Source organism: Nilaparvata lugens, chromosome 13 (assembly GCF_014356525.2).
Source record: "Nilaparvata lugens isolate BPH chromosome 13, ASM1435652v1, whole genome shotgun sequence".
Taxonomy (NCBI): domain Eukaryota; kingdom Metazoa; phylum Arthropoda; class Insecta; order Hemiptera; family Delphacidae; genus Nilaparvata; species Nilaparvata lugens.
In genome coordinates this window covers 24,727,552-24,748,545 of record NC_052516.1, presented here as the reverse complement: position 1 = coordinate 24,748,545, position 20,994 = coordinate 24,727,552, and the positions used below count along the sequence as shown (strand labels likewise).

At 33.9% G+C, this 20,994-nt stretch overlaps 1 protein-coding gene across 1 annotated transcript in view; it reads left to right on the top strand.

Annotated features, from left to right (window-relative positions):
- LOC111058443 (neuroligin-4, Y-linked-like) overlaps positions 1-20,994 on the top strand; it is an 850,919-nt gene that overhangs the window by 473,179 nt on the left and 356,746 nt on the right.

Here is a 20,994-nt window from a genome sequence, read left to right as displayed (position 1 = left end):
TATGCACCTTCAACTTCAAGCAATAACTGGGAATTTTAGTAAGTTTGATAATTCTTATGTAGTATTAAATCTACTTCTAGATCCAAGTATATATATATTATTTACATGTTATGAAATCTCTTTCTTCACTGTATTCCACTCACTAACTTATAAAATATATATGCACCTTCAACTTCAAGCAATAACTGGGAATTTTAGTAAGTTTGATAATTCTTATGTAGTATTAAATCTACTTCTAGATCCAAGTATATATATATTATTTACATGTTATGAAATCTCTTTCTTCAACTGTATTCCACTCACTAACTTATAAGAATAATAATCAGATGGGCCCGTAGAACTGTCGATCCCGGCTGAAGTATGACAGTCGTAAGGCCTATTGACGGCTATAATAATAAATTATATAATCAGGCGATGGGACCTTCCCGCATGGGACTCCCCACCAACAAAAGCCATACGAATTTACTTTCAACAGTTTCCAATTTTTTTTCAAGCTCTCTACTCTTCGTATTGTTGTAAATGTGCTCTAATTATTAACGCTTTATTCATTAAAATTTTACATTAATAATCAAGATAATAATAAAAAAATCTGGTAAAAAAATCATGTTGTGAGTTGACAATTTTGAAAAATCTGATGTGGCGCACTCACACAACTTTCCTTGCCGTTATGATAATTTATCACCTGACGCTAGTGTGCACGCACATCTCAAGTCTACTATTCAAAGATCCAAGCCAGCTGGTGACAGGACAATAACGCTGGAGACACACGAAGTCTGCAATCTCTTCATAGTGAATGATTTTCAATAGAATCAACAGTTGCCAACAGTTTGCGATTGAATAATAACAATTTCTTGAATTTCGAGCTTATTTTCAATTTTAGGTGAAAATGTTATCGAACATTAATTGTAGACATTTTTATGCTCAATCTTTTTTACCTGAAATCTTTTGTTTGAAATGTATCTGGAGCCTGATAATTGGGGATATAAAATCGAAGTTTGCATTGATGGGGCGGAGCTCCTGAAACTTTGACAGTTATAGGACTTTGTGGCAGTTGATAGAGCTTATCAATTACTATTTCAAGTATAAATTTTATCAAAATCGTTAGAGCCGTTTTCGAGAAAATCTCGAAAAACCCTGTTTTTACCTCATTTTTACCATTTTAGCCGCCATCTTGAATTGCATTCGATCGAAATTGTTCGTGTCAGATCCTTATAGGGGAAGGACATTGAGTTTCAAATTTCAAGTAATTCCGTTAATTCGAAGATGAGATATCGTGTACACAGACGCACATACACTCATACACACACACACACACACACACACACACACACACACACACACACACACACACACACACACACACACACACACACACACACACACATACAGACCAATACCCAAGAACCACTTTTTTGGACTCAGGGGACCTTGAAACGTATGGAAATTTAGGAATTGGGGTACGTTAATTTTTTTCGGAAAGCAATACTTTCCTTAACTATGGTTATAGGGCAAGGAAACATCAATTTGGAACGTTCATCATAAAACTCCAACTTCTCATTTTCTTATGAACAGTTTGTTGCTAAAACAGTCTCTTTGACAACGTTACCGTGTTCACATGATTACTATCCATGTAGGGCTAGCCTACATCACTATTATAAATCTAGTATCAGTATCTATTCATGGATTTCCTTGAAAAATATTTCAAAAAGATTCATTGCCGCAAGATTTACAATAAATACTTATTGATTAGCTCTCCAATCTATATTGTAATGATTTTTCAGCCGTCACAGCAAACTTCATGCTGCTACGAGTTGGACCGATGTTGAAAGCTGATTAATGGTTGTTTTAGATCATTAATTTCCAACCGTAATGACATTTTCTCGGCAGAAAAGATGACTGTCAATTTGAGATCGAAGTGGAGGTTTCAAAATGATCCATTGATCTCGATTTCAATTAATGCAGCGTCACTATTAACGACGTTACCATGAAAATAACTGAAATACTATCAAGGAGTAGCTTGATATATCTAAACTAATATATCAATTAAAAAATAGATAATATCAATATATATATTGATAAATATAAATAATATTCTGTATTTTCAGTAAACGACGTTAACATTAAAAGTACTATTCAAGTACTTGAATAATAACAAACATGATATAATATGATACTCCTGATATTTTAGTTCCTAATTTCTCTATGATATGAAGGTATAATAATTATGGGGTAGATGAATATCAATGAGTAAGAAATATCACTTGATTTTAAAGCTTTCTTTTATCTTCGTTCGATGATAATTATTGTTATGGAATAAAATTATAGAAATGATCTACTTAATTTCTCTAGACGATGGGCATGCATGAGCTCAACTGAATCAAATTCCTGCAACTTCGATATACATTGAGATTACCAAGATATTGCAATAATTATTCAAATGCTAATGAATTGATAATATGTAGCATTATGGATTTTCGTTGAATGATAATTACTAATTTCAATATATTTTTATTGAAAGACTTCTGAAAAATAAATAACAATCTTTGAGTCATTAATATCGGAGTCATTGTAATTCTAAAAATATTGATTACAGAGAATGATGCATAGGTTCAAATTCTTTATTCCTCATTGATCCATACAACGAGTACATTATCAAAAATGATAGGGAGAGGAAAAATTGGGTAAACTTGTGCTATTCCTCTCCCAAATTTAGATAAAGTAACACATAGTCCGAAATAGGTCTTTCAGTTGTTCACTTCAGAAAATTTTCAGTTCTCAATTGTTTCCGAAAATTTCCAAAAATACCAGAATGATTTATTGATTTATTCACTTAATGATCAATTAGAATGATTATTCATCAATAATATCAATGAAAATACTACCAGAATAATCGAAAACTACCAAAATTCATCAACAGTCCCAAAATCTACCATCAATATTAACGTAAATAAAGTACATGGACATAAGTTTCGGTAGCCCTACTTCATCACTCAAAATTTGCAACATATCTTGAATATTAAATGTATTTTATGAACTTGGAGTAGAGTTCACAAGAACAGAAACTTGTGTCCACTATACTAAAATGTCGTTTCAATTATCCCTCCTATTATAATATAGACTTTCAACTACCCTAATAGACTCCAAACTAACTACTTATATGGACCAATACAGACAAAAAAAATAATATAGACTTCAAATCCCGTACTCTTTCAACAATGAAGTGTTACTAGACTGCTATTGACAAAGAATGAAACAACTTTGAGTAGAAGTTTTCTCTGCTAATTTACTAGAGCTAGACCATAAAGGCCAACAAAATAAGAACAAAAAAGGCTAAAATATTGAAGAAAAACGTTCGTGGTTTCAAGCTTCGTGGCTTTTTGTGAAGCTTTCAAAATCGATAAAGTGGAGGTTCTCTCTCTGCCAGTGGTTTCAAAAAATTGTTAAACCAACCTCTTCTGAGTGGTACATTATAATAGTTATTTGTATATCTAGAGTGAAAAGTACGACTTTTTCTCCCTGAGGGAAAAGTTTGAAGCCCGAGGCGAAGCCGAGGGCAACAATTTTCCTGAGGGAGAAAAAGTATTTTTCACTCGTGATGTACACAACATTTTTCCTCCATCTACATTTTTTTATAGAAACTGCAAATAAAATCATTTTAATAACTTACGTATTGGTGACAATGTTTCCTAACAACATAACCTAAAATCTAAAACCTAAAAACCGGCCGTCTGATTGGCACTGCCCGATTGCGCTATCTATCGGCTAAAGTTGTAACTTTCAATTATATCAGCTGGGTGTTTACCAAAAATGGCTGACTCCAGATCACGCGGTTCAGATTTGAATTGCAGATCAAAAATATTTGTTGGCTGGTATTTTGAATAGAATAAGATATTTTAAAAATTGTATAAATTTTTATCATTTACTAATATTAAGAATATAATATCATACAAACATATATTTCATGAGTTGATTAAATTTCTGGTTGTGGTATTGAATTCAGTTGACTCAATGACAGACACCTCTTTATGCTTTCTCATCTGAGCTTAGACCTTCTAACCTATTATAATGTAAGTTTTTAAAATAGAGATGCTTCCCATGTTATTTAAATGGAGTCACTTTTACTCCCTAGGGAGTTTTTCTGTTTTTTACTACCGAGAGCGAAAAAGTGACACTTTAGTATTATGTTTCAGGGAGTAAAGTAAGTACTTTAGCCAGTAGGTGGAGGAAAAATGATTTTCCTCCCAAGCATTCTTCAAGATAGTAGTCATACTTGTAAGTACCTATGAGTGAAAGTGGATGGAGGAAAGTGAAAAGAATATGAAGCAAAGGTGGAACACAATGTCGTACCACTCAATACCTGCCAAAAACATATCCTCCACTAAAATGTGCTGAGGTGCTTTTTCTCTATGGTCGTTCATTGGAGAGAAATCCTGTTGAGTCCTTCTAACCTCTCATTTTCGTTTTTTCTAATCCATACTTGGGATTGTAATTCTCTATAGTGAAGTCCACGTTGTAATGACAGTATTTCATTAACTTTGATGTTGATATCCTTGTCTATCATTCGCCAAAGCAGGTAGTACTATCCTTTTCTAGCTCCGCAACGATGCCAAATCTGTTTTTGACAGTGCAGAAAAATAATTAATCAAGGCAGAGAATCGACAACGCTGTTCTCCTATCTTTATTCACTGCCATAATAACGTGGACCTGACTATAGTGTTGTTAGAGAAAACTTATACGATTGTTTAACCAAACCCAACCTAACCTAACTTGTCCTGATCTAAACTTGAAATTGTTTTATTCTATGGTTTAGGATTGGAAACGTTTGATACATCTACACTTATCCATCTGCATTGTTATTACAGCTTTCAACTTTTTCTCAAATTCCTTTTTTTATCTTACTTCTGTTGGAAATTATTTCTGTGAGTTTTCCTTCAGTATTGACAAATTGATTCTTGATAATACTAAATTATTCAAGGTCTTGTTTGATGAGTAGTGTTTTCCATGACGGTTCCCGAGATTACCAACCAACAAACCCGAGGATTCAGGATTCCGGTGATTTTCGTGTCTGACGTAAAAATATCGAATCTCATCTCCTACTTTTAACCCAGTCAACGAAGTGTTATAGAGGGAAAAGTTTGGAAGACAATTTTCAACCCCGCAGTTCTGTTTAGGGTAGTGAGGAGGTAAACATATCAAAAGTCCCCACCCCTACAACCTATGCTAAGTTGGTGGGGGTGGTTCAAAGGTAGCATTTTTTGGTTTCTCGCACATAACTCGAAAATAATGCATTTTACAGACAAAGTGAGAGAAATATAGGAAGAAAAGTGAGAGAGATATAGGGAAAGTTTTGGAATCAATAGTGTAGGAAATTATGTGAGCTTCAATTTCTTATAGAATAATCATGTCTGTAAAATACATCATTTTCGAGTTATATGCGAGAAACCAAAAAATGGTACCTTTGAACCACCCCACCCCCTTAGCACAGTGGGTAGTGGTGGGGACTTTTGATATGTTTACCTCCTCACTACCCTTAACAGAACTGTGGGGTCAAAAATTGTCATCCAAACTTTTCCCTCTATACCCTTTTTTGAGCATTCATTGCCTGGACTATTTGTCATATTTCTTATACTTTTTCTATGCTTGTTCTTCCTTTTCTTCTTTTGTCTTATCACTTTCTTTTCCTTCTTCTCCCACTTCTTTACTTCTGTATTTTCTCCTCTTCTCCTTCTTCCCCTTCTTCCCCTTCCATTTCACCACTTTCTTTTTCTTTTTCTTCTTCTTCTCTTCTTCTTCTTCTCTTCTTCTTCTTCTTCTTCTTCTCTTCTTCTTCTTCTCTTCTTCTTCTTCTTCTTCTTCTTCTTCTTCTCTTCTTCTTCTTCTCTTCTTCTTCTTCTTCTCTTCTTCTTCTTCTTCTTCTTCTCTTCTTCTTCTTCTTCTTCTCTTCTTCTTCTTCTTCTCTTCTTCTTCTTCTCTTCTTCTTCTTCTTCTCTTCTTCTTCTTCTTCTTCTTCTTCTTCTTCTTCTTCTTCTTCTCTTCTTCTTCTTCTTCTCTTCTTCTTCTTCTTCTCTTCTTCTTCTTCTTCTTCTTCTTCTTCTTCTTCTTCTTCTTCTTCTTCTTCTTCTTCTCTTCTTCTTCTTCTTCTTCTTCTTCTTCTCTTCTTCTTCTTCTTCTTCTTCTTTTTCTTCTTGTTCTTGTTCGTCTTCTTGTTTTTCTTGTTGTTCTTCTTCTTCTTTTTCTTCCACCTCTCCTTTATTTTCTCCCTTCTCTCCCCCTTCCCATTCTACACCCCATGTGCTTGCCTTGCCTTTTATACAGGGGTGACAGTGAGATGGGCAGGCTGTTCCTAATCCCAGCCAACTCTCTATTTGAACCAAACAAAAGTAAAGGAGATTTTCCTGATCTGGCAGCTGAGAAAATCCACCAGAAACTTTACTTTCTTCTACTTTTTGTTCATCCTTTTCTCTCCTATTCTCCTATGTATTTTTCCATTTTGTTTTTTGAACATTTTCTTCTACTACCTTTCATTATTCTCCCACATCTTCCCCTCTTCTCTTCTCTTCCTTCCTTTTCTACTCTTCTTCATCTTTTTCTTCTTCTTTCTCTACTCCTCTTTGATCATCTTCTTCTCCTTCTTCTTCCTTTTCTCTTTCTCATTCCATTTAGAGCTGTTTGGCAGATAATACCTATAACAATCCTGACTTCGCCCTTGATAGAGGCAATCATTCAATTTCATTGATTCCTTCCCTCTCTTCCGTTCCCTTCTCCAGAAATTCTTCTATTCTCTTTTTCATCTTCGATCCTCTTCTTCCTTCAAGTTCTCGCTTACTTTCTCTCTATCTTCTTCTTCTTCTTCTTCTTCTTCTTCTTCTTTCTTCTTCTTTTTCTTTTTTCTCCTTCTTCTTCTCCTTCTCCTCCTCCTCCTCCTCCTCCTTCTTCTTCTTTTTTCTCCTTCTCCTTCTTGAGTGTTTGAATGTCTATATGTTTTTATGTTGCGTATTTACGGCGAAACACGGTAATAGATTCTCATGAAATTTGACAGGTAGGTATGTTCTTTTTTAAATTGCGCGTTGACGTATATACAAGGTTTTTGGGAATTTTGCATTTCAAGGATAATATAAGAGGAACAAGGAGCCTTTTTCAAACACCAATATTACCGTTAAAATCAGACTATAGAATATTATTCATCATAAATCAGCTGTCTAGTGGACTAATACTACCCGTTCAAAAACATCGAACATCTTGAAAATTTATCTTTCCATCAACGTTAGTAGACAGTTGACTATAATACTACCCGTTCAAAAACATCGAACATCTTGAAAATTGTATCTTTCCATCAACGTTGTAGACAGTTGCAGCCTGACCTGATAACAGCGCTCACACTCACGTTCCGGGACGACACGTCACGGTACGATAGGACAGAAAGCTCTCTATTTATTTAGAATTTTTACCAGACATTTTAAATTGATAAATTATTTATTAATTTTTGAGAAAACATAACAACAGGTCAATGTAACTTACTGAACGCGAGGTCTACTGTTCACAGAACTACTAGTAATTTCCTACATTATTGGGAGACGATCTAGCAACAGAGCAAAGCGAGAAAGAGATAGCGCTATCCGCTTTGTTGAATGATAGAGAAGGATGGCAATACCATTGCTAATCAAACACTGTCATTAAAACGTGGACCTCACGTTAGTATGATACAGTATCATATTCGAATAATCATAATCAATTTGTGAAAGTGTATGCAGACCATACTCGTATATTTTATTTAGTTTCTCATGAAATGGTCGAAATAGACACTTGATGCCCTGAGATCGTGAGGAACTGAGACCGTCCCTTTCCCGAGTATGTGAAATGTCTCAAGGAGTCGTTATCAGTAAACCCCGCTGCAGAGCATGTGTGGAAAAAGCCGCTTATCTCTCACACACGTGGAACGGATTAGTGAGTACATAAGAGGAAAGAGAGAGAAGGAGAAAAGAAAAGAAGTACTGCGAATTGGAAAAGCTGTTCTCAAAGCAACAAGCCGTATCCCGGTCAGTTTTCCTTGGATTTTCCACCGACGGGAATTCCAATTTCCACCTTTTCCCGTTTTCACTGTCATAGTCATTCATACTTATCCTCACCTTTCATATATCCAACTGGTACTATCTCTCTTGTTAGAGATTCAAGGTCATACTTGGATAATACTTCTCAATGGAAGAGTGTTTATGAAAATTAGAATCTCGTTGTTCTACTATAGAGAAGATCGTACATAACAGTACAATGGCATAACAAAGTGAAGAAAAGATGGCGAAAATTTCTTCAATCTTTTTTCAATGGTGCTCAATGGAAAAAGAAGCTAATTAGCTTAGCTTTGTTTTTTTCCAAACTCAATGGTCTCAACTAAGTTCCAATATTTTAAAAACACTTATTCATTTACATAGATGAGACACAATTCCATTTTTATTCATAATTAAGTCTCTTCCAATAATTATTGATTCAATTCTTGAGATCATGGTATCTTTGAATGACAATTTATTGAACAGCTAGCTGTTTTGACAATCATTATAAACTAGAATTCAAGCTTTTTTGATAAGCGGTACCTTATCATAGAATTTGTATAATTGTGGAATTGGGATATACGTAGTGAAATCCATTCTAATTTCATAAAATCAAATTCGATATCGTTATCAAGGATATCATTCATTATAAACCAGGGTCCAAAGCAGCTCCCACTGTACCTTATAATAGAATGGGTATCTATATATATATAAAAGCGAAATGGCACTGACTGACTGACTGACTGACTGACTGACTCACTCACTCACTCGCAGAACTAAAAATCTACCGGACCAAAAACCTTCAAATTTGGTAGGTATGTTCAGTTGGCCCTTTAGAGGCGCGCTAAGAAATCTTTTGGCAATATTTCAACTCTAAGGGTGGTTTTTAAGAGTTGAGAGTTCGTCTTTTAGCAAGTATATTCTTCTCATTCGCTTAATTATAATTGAAAAATGTCCATACCATAATTATATGTTAATATAGAACTATAATCTAGAGAGAGTACCTCTTCGAAACAGTTGTTAACTGGTAGCTAAACTAATAATTTTGTCAGGTTGGCATTAAGTTGAGTTGACTTTGTTAGGTTGGCATCAAGTTGAAGATTGAAATGCATTTATCTCGGAAAAATTGATTGGGCACTGCTACTTCAATCACAGTATCTTCGCCATATCCGTTTAGCCAGATGTTTAGTCTGGACCCCCGACTGGATCGTCCTAACATATGATAAAAATGCTCAAATGAAAAATGCAGGCAAGCGAAGCGAACCTGCTGATTTCATTCTTGGATGATCTAGTCGAGGGTCCAGGGGGCGGACCCCCCTGGCTAGACGGATATGGCGAGCGAAGCGAGCCTGACGGCTAGTCAATAAATAAGAATAACGAGCGAAGCTCTGTGCCCCGATATTGATTTGTAAAGTATGATATGCTAAGAAGTAATCATACTGTTCCAACTTTATAGAATTCATAGAATAGTAATCTATATTGTCAGTCAATCAGTTTAACTGATTGAATCAGTCGGATTAAATAAGTTAGTTGGAATCTGTGCTAATGAAAATAATTATAGGCCTAATTTTAATATATATAAATACTGTAAATCCAATTCAAACATCAAATTTCTTTTACACTGATTTGTTTTAATTCTGAAATGAGAATGATGTTATCCCACATTTGCATAGTCTATTGATGATAAATAAAATAAATTTGAAATTTGATTTCAATTAACACAATATTTTATAACATGCTAGAGTGTAAGACAGAGAGTTCAGAACGGAATACGATTAAACAATTGGCAGGGGATTTCTTCACAGAACATTTGTTTACAGAACCATGTCTGTTTTATTTGCTTTGAACTAGGAACAATTGCGAGTGAATAATCATTCCAACAGAGTCGAGAGAGGAGAGTGAGAGAGAGTGAGTAGGTAAGAGTGAGTAAGAGAGAGAGACAGCTATGATTTCCCAAGAGCTCTAGCCATCATTTGGAAAATGTTGCTCAATGCTGTATTCTTTCCTCTGTTATTTTTCATATTGCACGGGGAAAAATATGAAGGACTTGATTGATGTACTGTTACCGGGAACTGAAATAATATTCAAAGGAAATCTAGTTGCTGTTTAATTTAGAACTTTTGAATTGGAATCAAGGTGTGATTCAGAATTGTTGATTTCGAGAAATTGATTATTATTTCATTTTGAAAGAAGTTAGTGATTATCATTGTCAATGAGATGAGAATGAGATTTTGAATGAATAAGTATTATTCTTAAAGTTGTGGAAACATTTTTTTCCTACAGTTACCTTGAAAAGTGACCATTCCTGCACTGATTACAGAAAGCAAAGAATCACTTTTCCGCTCTAGTGCGCAAAGTATTACTTTGCGTACTCCTAATACTTTGCGTATTATCTTGCAGCCATCTCAATCAGCTGTTGACATTGTTGGCGTGTATTTTAGATGCGAATTTGTTCTATCTATATTTTTTCTGATTTTCAAATAAATGAAAATCAGAACTCATTAAATTATACATTTCGAATATAATTAATTATTCATTATTTCAAATATTTTTTTTCATTCATAAATTGATTGGTTGAAAAATTATTCATAAATTAAGACTCACTCAAAATTATTCAAATCTCCAAATAGATTTGATTAATTATTTTTTTTAATCTGAATAAATTATCGATTATTAATTTTCAATTGGATTATGAAGTTTACAATAAATTAAATCTGTTATTAATAACAAAATTATACAGACTAACATTTGATGGATTTCAGCCATCATTTTACCCATAATCAACTACTTCTCATATTCAATGGTCACTTTAGGAGAAATTAATGTGAAATACGTGAGCAAAGTTCCTCTGCTGCACTCAAGAGACCATTCCGCCCTCGCCTAAAACTCGTGCTTAAACTTTTTTTACAGTGCAGCAAACTGCCACTTTGCGCACTAGTTGCACAAATAAATATTTTATTCCTAAAAACATTCCAGTCCTCCATCATAACATTATTATTTTTCCATCATTCAGTTCTCAATCACAAGCTACAATCTTAGGAATTCAATTAGAGATGTCAATCCCGGGATCCTGGGTTTGATATAGTATAATCACGAAATACCGGGATTGGAAATCAGTCCCGGAATTGACATCCCTAAATGTATCCATTGGAAAAAGGTGGTACTGATAAGTACTTTAATAGATTGAAAAGACAATTTATGAACAATATAATAAATGAACATTGAGCTCACATATGTGGTGCTATATTCACTTCCAACAAAACCCTTGAAGATATTTGCAGAACTGAATTATGCCAGTGTATTCTGTGTACTCGATTTTGGGTCACTCTGAAGCATTGACAAGGATGAATCACAGTGATTCCATGGGCCGGTTCCGAAGCTCGGGATTCAGCCAAAGTCCTAGACTTTAAACAGCTGCAGTCAGAAAATTGGTTTTCCAAAACGGGGCGTAGTCGCAGTCATTGTCAAAGTCACGTTTGAATCAAATTTCGAAAAACTAGAAAATTGAACGCAAAATAAAATAAAAAGAAAATAGTGTAAAGTTTCAGCTATTTTGAATTATTTAGGAATGTCTAATTTTTGTCAAGGAAAAAAGTTTCCAAAATATTATAGAAATGAGAAAATAAAAACTATGACTACCGTTATAAAAGCTGCGACTATGCCCCGTTTTGGGAAGCCAATTTTCTGACTCCAGCTGTTTAAAGTTCAGGACTTAGCTGAATCCCGAGCTCGGAAACCGGCCCTGATAGTTTACAGGCCTCATGTCCTCGAGGGTCGTTTACACAGTGTCACTTCTAAGTTATCAGCTGAAATTGGGTCGAATTAATTTCAATAATCAGTATAATTTGCAAAATAATATTGTTCCATTTGAGATTGAGCTATCAGCTTATTAAATTTTAACTTGAGCTTTTGTGCCCTAGAATCGTGATAATCCACATTGGATTGAAAATCTGGAGATTCTAAAAAGAAAAGCTACTATGGAGAAAAAAACAGAAGTCAAATAGTTTACAAGAGAGTTGAGAGATTGTAAATCCAAAACAGATGGAGGAAAGAGGAGAGGGAACATATCAGAGATGTGTCTCTCCTGAGAGGAGACGTCCGGGCCTTCTGGCCCGCCGGAACTGGGTGTCTGTGGTGAGGCAGCTTGTGGTATTGACATTGGCGCCCAGGCAAAACTCCTAAATAATGCCTCCCTGACGATTGACAGTGGTGCTATGAACCCTGAGCCTTGGAGTTTCTGTGGTATGATGTAAATCAGGTACACAAAGGCTCAGGTGAGGTTTACCGGACCGGAGGGTCTACACATGTCTCTGAATATGTTTTATCTAAATCTGTTTCATTAACATATCATCCTAATTGAATATGGGATTGATATATTTCTATAGTTAGGTGCTACAAATTATTATTTTATCTTATAAATCATTCTATCCGATTATTATAATGTTAGTCCTGTAAGCGAAGGGTCATAAAGGGCAATGTTAGGAAGAAAATTTCTACTCAGCAACTCTGATCAGGGTGATAGGAGGTTTATCGAATTTAAAAATTTTAAAAGACAAACTACTATGGAAAGAAAATTAGGAAAATGAGAGGAGGAAAAGCAATTTCTACACCGCAGTCATGTTTATTTTATTTATTTATTTATTACATTGTATGCAAATACTTAAAATGAGGAAAGACACAACAGTCTCATGCCCAAAACTGTAATTTTAGGGTTGTAATCGATGTTTTAGGAAGTGAATCGAATTTGGAAATTGAAAAAAAGGTAAACCACTACTATAGAGATTAGATTTCTTTATTTATGTATGTTACAATATTCACTGGCTTATACACTAATTTACATTGAATAATGACGATAATGTTAGTTATTCAACGAATTTCACAAAGTATGAATAATTAATCAATGATAATAAATATAGAATGCAATTAGAATAACGATAATATTATAATGTGATGTAACTTCATGAATCGGCGGTGTTTCAACAAATAGTTGTCGATTCTTTTAGAAGGATATAAAAATCCTCCCCATCAACACACGACCGGATTGTGAAGAATTAGAGCTGTTGTAAAGTATAACTTGAAGTAATGTTCAAATAAGAAAATGAGAAACTCTACGTAAGAATCTAGTTGATTTGAATCTTGTGAAAAACACATGACCGGGAACCAGAAAGAGATGGACACAAGAAGGAATCAAACGAGGAATACAGTCTGAAAGAAAGTTGAGAAAGTGAGAAATCTGAAAGAAATAAGGGTAAGCGAGAGGAGAATATATTTGGAAAGGATAGTTGAGTGTGAGAATCAAGACAAGAAATAGTTGAGAAGGGGTGAATCAAATTTGGAAATTCAGAAAAGACAAACTATGATGAAGAGGTCAACCAGAAAATCCCAGAATGGGAGTAGCCTAAAAGGAAGTTGAGAAACTAAGGAATCTAGAAGAAATTAGGGTAGGCCAAAACAAATATATTGGGGAAGAGAATATTTATTAATACAATGTTTTTTATTCATCCCATTTCATGACAAAAATACGTACGGTAATGGAGAAAAAGTGGGCATAGCTATTTTTTAACATTCAAGAAATATAGGTTCAAATGCTGAAATTATATCAAAATTTCTGTTCATGCCAAAGGATTTTCCACTCTGGGGGAAATCAATGATCAATTTTTATTCCTCATTGAATCAAATTTGAAAATTCAAGGAAGTCAAACTACTATCTTTGAAGATGTCAACCAGAACACCCCAGAACGGAAAAAGCCTACAAGGGTTAAGAAACTAAGGAAACTAAAAGAAATGAAGAGTAGGCGAGAAGAGAATATATTAGGGAAGGATAGGGGTAAGTGTGAGAATGAAGACAAGAATCGGAAAGATGCTTAGAATGCAGACGCACCTCTATACGTGCGCCTGGGCTTATACCCTGAGGGAATCCTACGCTCCTCATGCCTTGCTCTACTAATTTGCTTCTCAGACTTAATTGATTCCCTGCCTCTCACTCATATACCCTCTCTCACTCCCTCACTATCTCCTACATTCTCTTACCCACTCACCCTTCCACACGCTCTCTCTCTCACTCACTGTTTCTTACTTCCTCTTTCTATCTTCCTATAATAAATGATATCTATCTCTCAGTCTCTTTTTTCTCACTCACTCTCTCTCACTTGTTATGTATAACTCATTGTTATGTAGATGCATAACAATATAATTATTATCTACAGTTATTATATTACAAATTGCTTTTTCATATCATATAGTACAGTTCAATAATTATTTCCTTAGTCTATATCATGTAAATTCATCTATAATTTTGCTGTATTGTAAGCTATTGTATATAAGTGTATAAGACAGTATATATTGTAATCTACATAAATAAAGTACTCAATCAATCAATCACTCTCACTCTCTCAATTTATATCTCTCTCACTCTCTCTCTCTTTCTCTCTCTCTGCTTTTCTTTATAGTTTATTCCTTACCTATTCCATCTACCCTCTATTGTATTGTATTATGAAGTTTAACATTTCATGGTATACTTTCATGATAAGTTTCATTCCACATGGATGCAAATAACATATTCTCTTTCCTCCAGTATTGCTAATGTGATATAATATACTGTTGATGGCTTAATATATACTATATTATTTTCTTTGATATTGTATTTGTAATTGATTATACTGATGCAGAACTGTTAATTAATTATTTATCTCCCAAGTTTGATTAAATTTCATTATCAATTTTTGTAAATGTTACCATAGGCAACAGCCTTGTAACAATTATCAATAAATATCTATCTAACTATCTCTCTCTCTCTCTCTCTTGTGTAGAGAGTTAGTGGGGAGGATATTTTTAATATTCTTTCCGAAGAATGGACATTGATATGTCCATCAATTTATGTAGATGCATAACAATATAATTATCTATCGTTATTATATTACAAATTACTTCTTCATATCATATACAGTTCAATAATTATTTTCTCAGTCTATATTATGTAAATTCATCTATAATTTTGCTGTATTGTAAGCTATTGTATATAAGTGTATAAGCCAGTATATATTGTAATCTACATAAATAAAGTACTCAATTAATCAATCAATCAATCACTCTCTCTCTCTCACACAAGTTACATCACGTTATTATATTATCGTTATTCTAATTGCATTCTATATTTATTCTCATTGATTAATTATTTATACTTTGTGAAATTCGTTGAATAAGTAGCATTATCGGCATTTGATGTAAATCAGTGTATAGCCAGTAGATATTGCAACATACATAAATGAAGAAATCTAATCTAATCTCTCTTTCCTTCAGCGACCGAATAAGGAGAGAGAGCTGAATTCGTGAGCTGAATATTGCTAAATGTCCAGTGTGAAGAATTCTTCAACGTTCAGCTCTAGAAATCATTGAAGGTTTCTTGAAGTTCTATTATTAAACAACAATTCAATGATGAGAGACTCATTTAGAAAGAGTTACATTGTCGAGGATCTACTAGGGAAACAACTTATCACTATAGAACTCTAGAGAGATAAGAACCATTTCTCTACTCAAACAGAACATACTAACTTACTGTACTACTGTACAATAAAACTGGTTATCTGGATTAGAATTAATGTTTGTTTCACCATAGAGAAACAATAGCGTAAGTAGATATCCCATGGTATAGGGAATTTATGTCGCAACTTTTACTGTTATCTCAAGCCGATTACTGTCGATTATTGTCAATTTTTACTGTTTTCTTGGGGTGATAGTGTATCAACGGCTCAATTTGAGAGACTACCAGCGTCACACAGCTGCATGGGAAACAACTACGTGAACTATCGGCTTGAGATAACAGTAAAAGTTGCGACATAAACGCCCTATACCATGGGATATCTACTTATGCTTTTGTTTCTCTATGATACTAACTTACTGTACTACTGTACAATAAAACTGGTTATCTGGATTAGAAATAATGTTTGTTTCACAGAGATAAAAATTCTTCTCCACATCATCGAAGTTGCTTTTTGGAGAAATTTTTCCACTTGGCAGCAAATAGGCTACAATGGTATCATAAGCCATTCTCTTTTCAGCAGAAGAATGGGATGAGAAAATCCACATAATAGTATCCAATAGTGCAATAGTATCCTATTTCAAAGAAGGGATTCCTTTATAACACTATTATTCCAGAGTTCCGCCTTCAAGCTCATTCATGGCAAATGTGCTCTCTCCTTTCTCTTTTCTTTCATCTTTTATCTTCTCCTCCTTCTCCTTCTTCTTCTTCTTCTTCTTCTTCTTCTACTTCTTCTACTCCAAGTTATCTTTCCTCCCTTCAAACACACTTTTTCATTTCTTTCAACTTTTATCTTCTTCTTCTTCTTCTCCTTGCTTCTTCTTCTTCTTCTCCTGTCTTCTCCATCTTCTTCTTCTCCTGTCTTCTTCTTCTTTTTCTTCTTCTCCTTCTTCTTCTTCTCCTAATGACACTTCTTCCTTCAAATGACAACTCAACACAGTACGGTGCAATTCGAAAGGTTTGTAAAATTTTATCTAAATCCACCATCTAATAGCTTTGGTCAAACGATTCAGAAACCTAATAGCCCTCCTTTCCAGGAAGAACCCCGTATACACTCTAACTTATTGAGAAAGGCTTTTTAAAGAACTCGCTGAATGTTCTGAATGATCTCACTCATTGATATAGCTCTATAGAAAGGTCCACGTTATAATGGAAGTATTTGATTAACATTGGTGTTGCTATCCTTGTCTATCATTCCACATAGCAGATATCACTATCCTTTCTAGCTCTCCAATGTTGCCAAATATCGTTTCAAAGATGTAGAAGTATAATCAATTGAGGCAGAGAATCGGCAAGGCTGTTCTCCTATCTTTAGCTACTGCCATTATAACGTGGACCTCATTATAGATGTATTGATATTCGTTTTTCATCATTATTGACTACTGGCAGGTAACCCGTGCTCCGCAAGGGTCTATTTTCGAAGTTGACAAACTGAAAACTCGACCGAGTGAAATCTTGAAGACTTTGAAATAGGCCTATAACCATCCACGGTTGAATAAGAATCTATATGGAGAATCTCAAGTCAATCAGTTGAGTAGTTGAGACGTGATGATGTCAAACATGATTTCCTATCCCGTACGAGTATAAGAAAATTCTTTCCTTCATTATAGTATAGATGAGTGCTAATCTCATCAAATTGGAGGTTAAATGGGTAAAAAAATTGGATATCAAACAAAAAAAATAGGATAATCATAACAAAAAATGGATGTCATAACAGAGAAAAACTACATTATCAACAGGATCTTGATTGCTTGGTGGTATATTATGTAATTCATCAAGAAGTTCAATATGATGATAAAATAACTTTTCCTTGAAAAGTGACCATTCCTGCACTGATTACAGGAAGCAAAGAATCACTTTTCCGCTCTAGTGCGCAAAGTATTACTTTGCGTATTATCTTGCAGCCATCCCAATCAGCTGCTGACATTGTTTGCGTGTATTTTGAATGCGAATTTGTTTTATCAATATTTTTTCTAATATTCAAAAAGATAAAAATGAGAACTCATTAAATTATACATTTTTAATATTATTAATTATTTATATTCCAAATAATATTTTTTCATTCATAAATTGATTGGTTGAAAAATTATTTAGAAATTGAGATTTACTCAAAATTATTCAAATTTTCAAATTAATTGGATTAATTCAATTTTTAATTCGAATAAATTATCAATCATTAATTTTCAATTGGATTATCAAGTTTAAAATAAATTGAAGTTGTTATTAATTACAAAATTATACAGAGAAACATTTCATGGATTTCAGCCATCATTTTACCCATAATTAACTACTTCTCATATTCAATGGTAACTGTAGGGAAAATTTAATGTGATATACGTGCGCTCAAGAAACCATTTCGCCCTTGCCTACGGATCGTGCGTAAACGTTTCTTCCGGTGCAGCAGACTGTCACTTAGCGCACTAGTTGCACAAATAACTATTGTTTTAGTTCGGACACTGTGTTACTTGTAAAAATTAAAAAAAAATCACTTACTTCTCTTGAAGTCTTCAGGAGTGGAATACATTCCTCAAAACTCCAAGAAAAGTGAGAAGTTTTTTTTTCAAATATTTATAAGTAATACAGTGTCTGAACAACAACAAAGTTACTATTTAGTGTTTCGTCATGGAAAGCAACATCAATAATAGAATAATTCAGTCTGAGTTATGAGAACATATCCAATATTGGAAGCTCGCGTTATAGAAAGAAATACAGAAATTATTGGAGGGAATTCTTCTATATGAAGGATTCAATAGGTTTAAAATCAATCTTCGAAATTCTAAGCTCATGAGGTATTGGAACCTGTAGAATGGATAAATCGAGAAGTTCAATTAAAATAAAATAGTTCAGTTTGAGTATCTGAGGACCTATTCAATATTGGTGTCCCAAATATTGATGTCATTAATCAAGGAATTAGAAAGACAATGTTGAATAACGTTCCTTGCTTTGGTTGATGAAGTAATAAAATCTCCATCTCCTAGTGGGAGGGAAAAACTTAAATATTTAAGCATTAGTAGACCTGAGAGATCGTCACATTCGGATTATCGATGAAAATTTATAGCTCCATATCAGGACACAATCAATATTGGAAATACAAGAACAGTTCTTGAAGGGAATTCTTCTGTATGAGAAATCAAATAGGCTTAAAATAAATGTTCAAAATCGAAAAAATCAAAAATCAAAATCACATGTTCAAATGCTCAAAATAGCAGCCATAAGGTATTGGAACCTGTAGAAATAATAAATCGAGAAGTTCAATATGATGATAAAATAATTCAGTTTAAGTATCTTAGAACCTATTCAATATTGGAAGTGGGCTACAAAGGAAAACAATCATTGAAGGGAATTCTCCTATATGAAAGATACATAGGTTTAAAATTAATGTTCGGAATTCTGAGCTCAAAATAGCAGCTATAAGGTATTGAAACCTGTAGAATTGCAACCTGCAGCCTTGTTTGTATTGCATTGTACGAATGTGCGAACTTGTTTTGGATTACTTGTACAAATAGCAATCAACAATATTATTATTAATCTCTGCACTGGCTTTTCCTTGTTCAAAACCTATCGAGTATCAACATCTGGGATGCAATCAAAATCCTATTGATAAAAGTGTATGAATTCTTAACTATCTAAACGTGAAGTCATCTAACCAACGAATATCATCATAATAAACATCAGTATGTAGAAGTTTGTGTTTCTTCCATGGCTCCAAATTTTTCTAATCAACTCATTAATTAAAGCAATCTGAATCCTGGATTTATAGTTTCTATGTTCATTTTGGACTAAAAATGTACAAGTGAAATTATAACCTTATCTTAGACTGTGTCATCACCTATAAATTTGGAAGAAAAATAGCACAAGGACTACCCTATTATATTGTCTACCAATGTTATTGCATTGTGTGATTTGTATAGTAAAGAAATGAAATGAATAAAATGAAATGAGAATAAATTCAATTCCAAGAGTGGGCACTAAACAAAATAAGCGTCTCCTTCACTGGAAGTATGATAAGGAAGATTGGAATCCTTGTACATAATCCTCAGCTTGGAATAATTGATATTTTGTAGCTCACCTCACTTCAAGTTACTGGAATATTTGTTCCTTAAAATAAATGCACTTTCTAGATTGATTCCGAATCTTGTCAACCATTTCAGGAATTGGAAGATAGAAGAAGTTACTTGTAATTCCTGTTTTCTCTTACATGAATAATATTGTATTTATTTGTTTGCTTCATATGAGCATCGACTTTCCCCAACAGCAAGTTTCATAATTTATACTCTTTATTCATTAGTAGCGTGAATCTGATGTATAAATATTCGAAGAGTACTCACGAACGGGGTATTTTCGAATGAATTATGTAAACTGGTAATATTCAGCTCCAGAACGATCCAAGATGGCGTTCTGAGAAGTCACACACTAAGATACGAAACAGGAGTTCTCCGTTTTCTTTGGCAATGGCTCCACGTTTCATATATTGTGTTCATGATACACTATGTAAAACAAGTGATATTCACCTCCAAAACGATCTGAGATTGTGTTCTAAGATGTCACATGAAATAGGAGTTCCCCATTCTCTTTGGCATTAGTTTCCCGTTTCATATGTTATGCTGATGATAAACTATGTAAAATTCAGCTCCAGAACAATCCAAGATGACATTCTGAGAAGTCACACCCCGTTTTCTTTGGCAATCATTCCCCGTTTCATATATTGTGTTCATGATACACTATGTAAAACAAGTGATATTCACCTCAAAAAAGCAGCCATATGGTATTAAAACCTGTAGAGTTGCAATCTCCAGTTTTGTTTGTATTACAATTTACGAATGTGTGAGATTGTTTGTGATTACGTAACAGAAAGCAATCAACAATATAACAAGTAGTTTTGTGAACAGAAGACCTCACGTAGTATTCTCATCCAAAAGTACCTGATTGAAACTATAGACCTTACAGAAGTACAGTAATAGACTGGCTACTCCACACATCTTTGTAATCACTTGTCAACTGATTTATGATGAATAATTCTATAGTCTGTTTTTTGATCTAATATTGGCATATGAAGAAGGCTCCTTTTTCCTTTTATATTATCCTTGAAATGCAAAATTTCCAAAAACCTTGTATATAAGTCGACGCGCAATTAAAAAACGAACATACCTGTCAAAATTCATGAAAATCTATTACCGCGTTTCGCCGTGAATGCGCAACATATGAACATTCAAACATTTAAACATTAAGAGAAATGCCAAACTGTCGACTTGAATCTTAGACCTCACTTCGCTCGGTCAATTATTTCAACACTGACTTGTTCCTTGCTTAAAACTGATCGAGTATTGACATCTGGGGTGCAATCAAAATCCTATTCATAGAGTAGGAACAAATCCATGTACATAATTTTTAACTGGAGAGGTTTATCAAATTTAT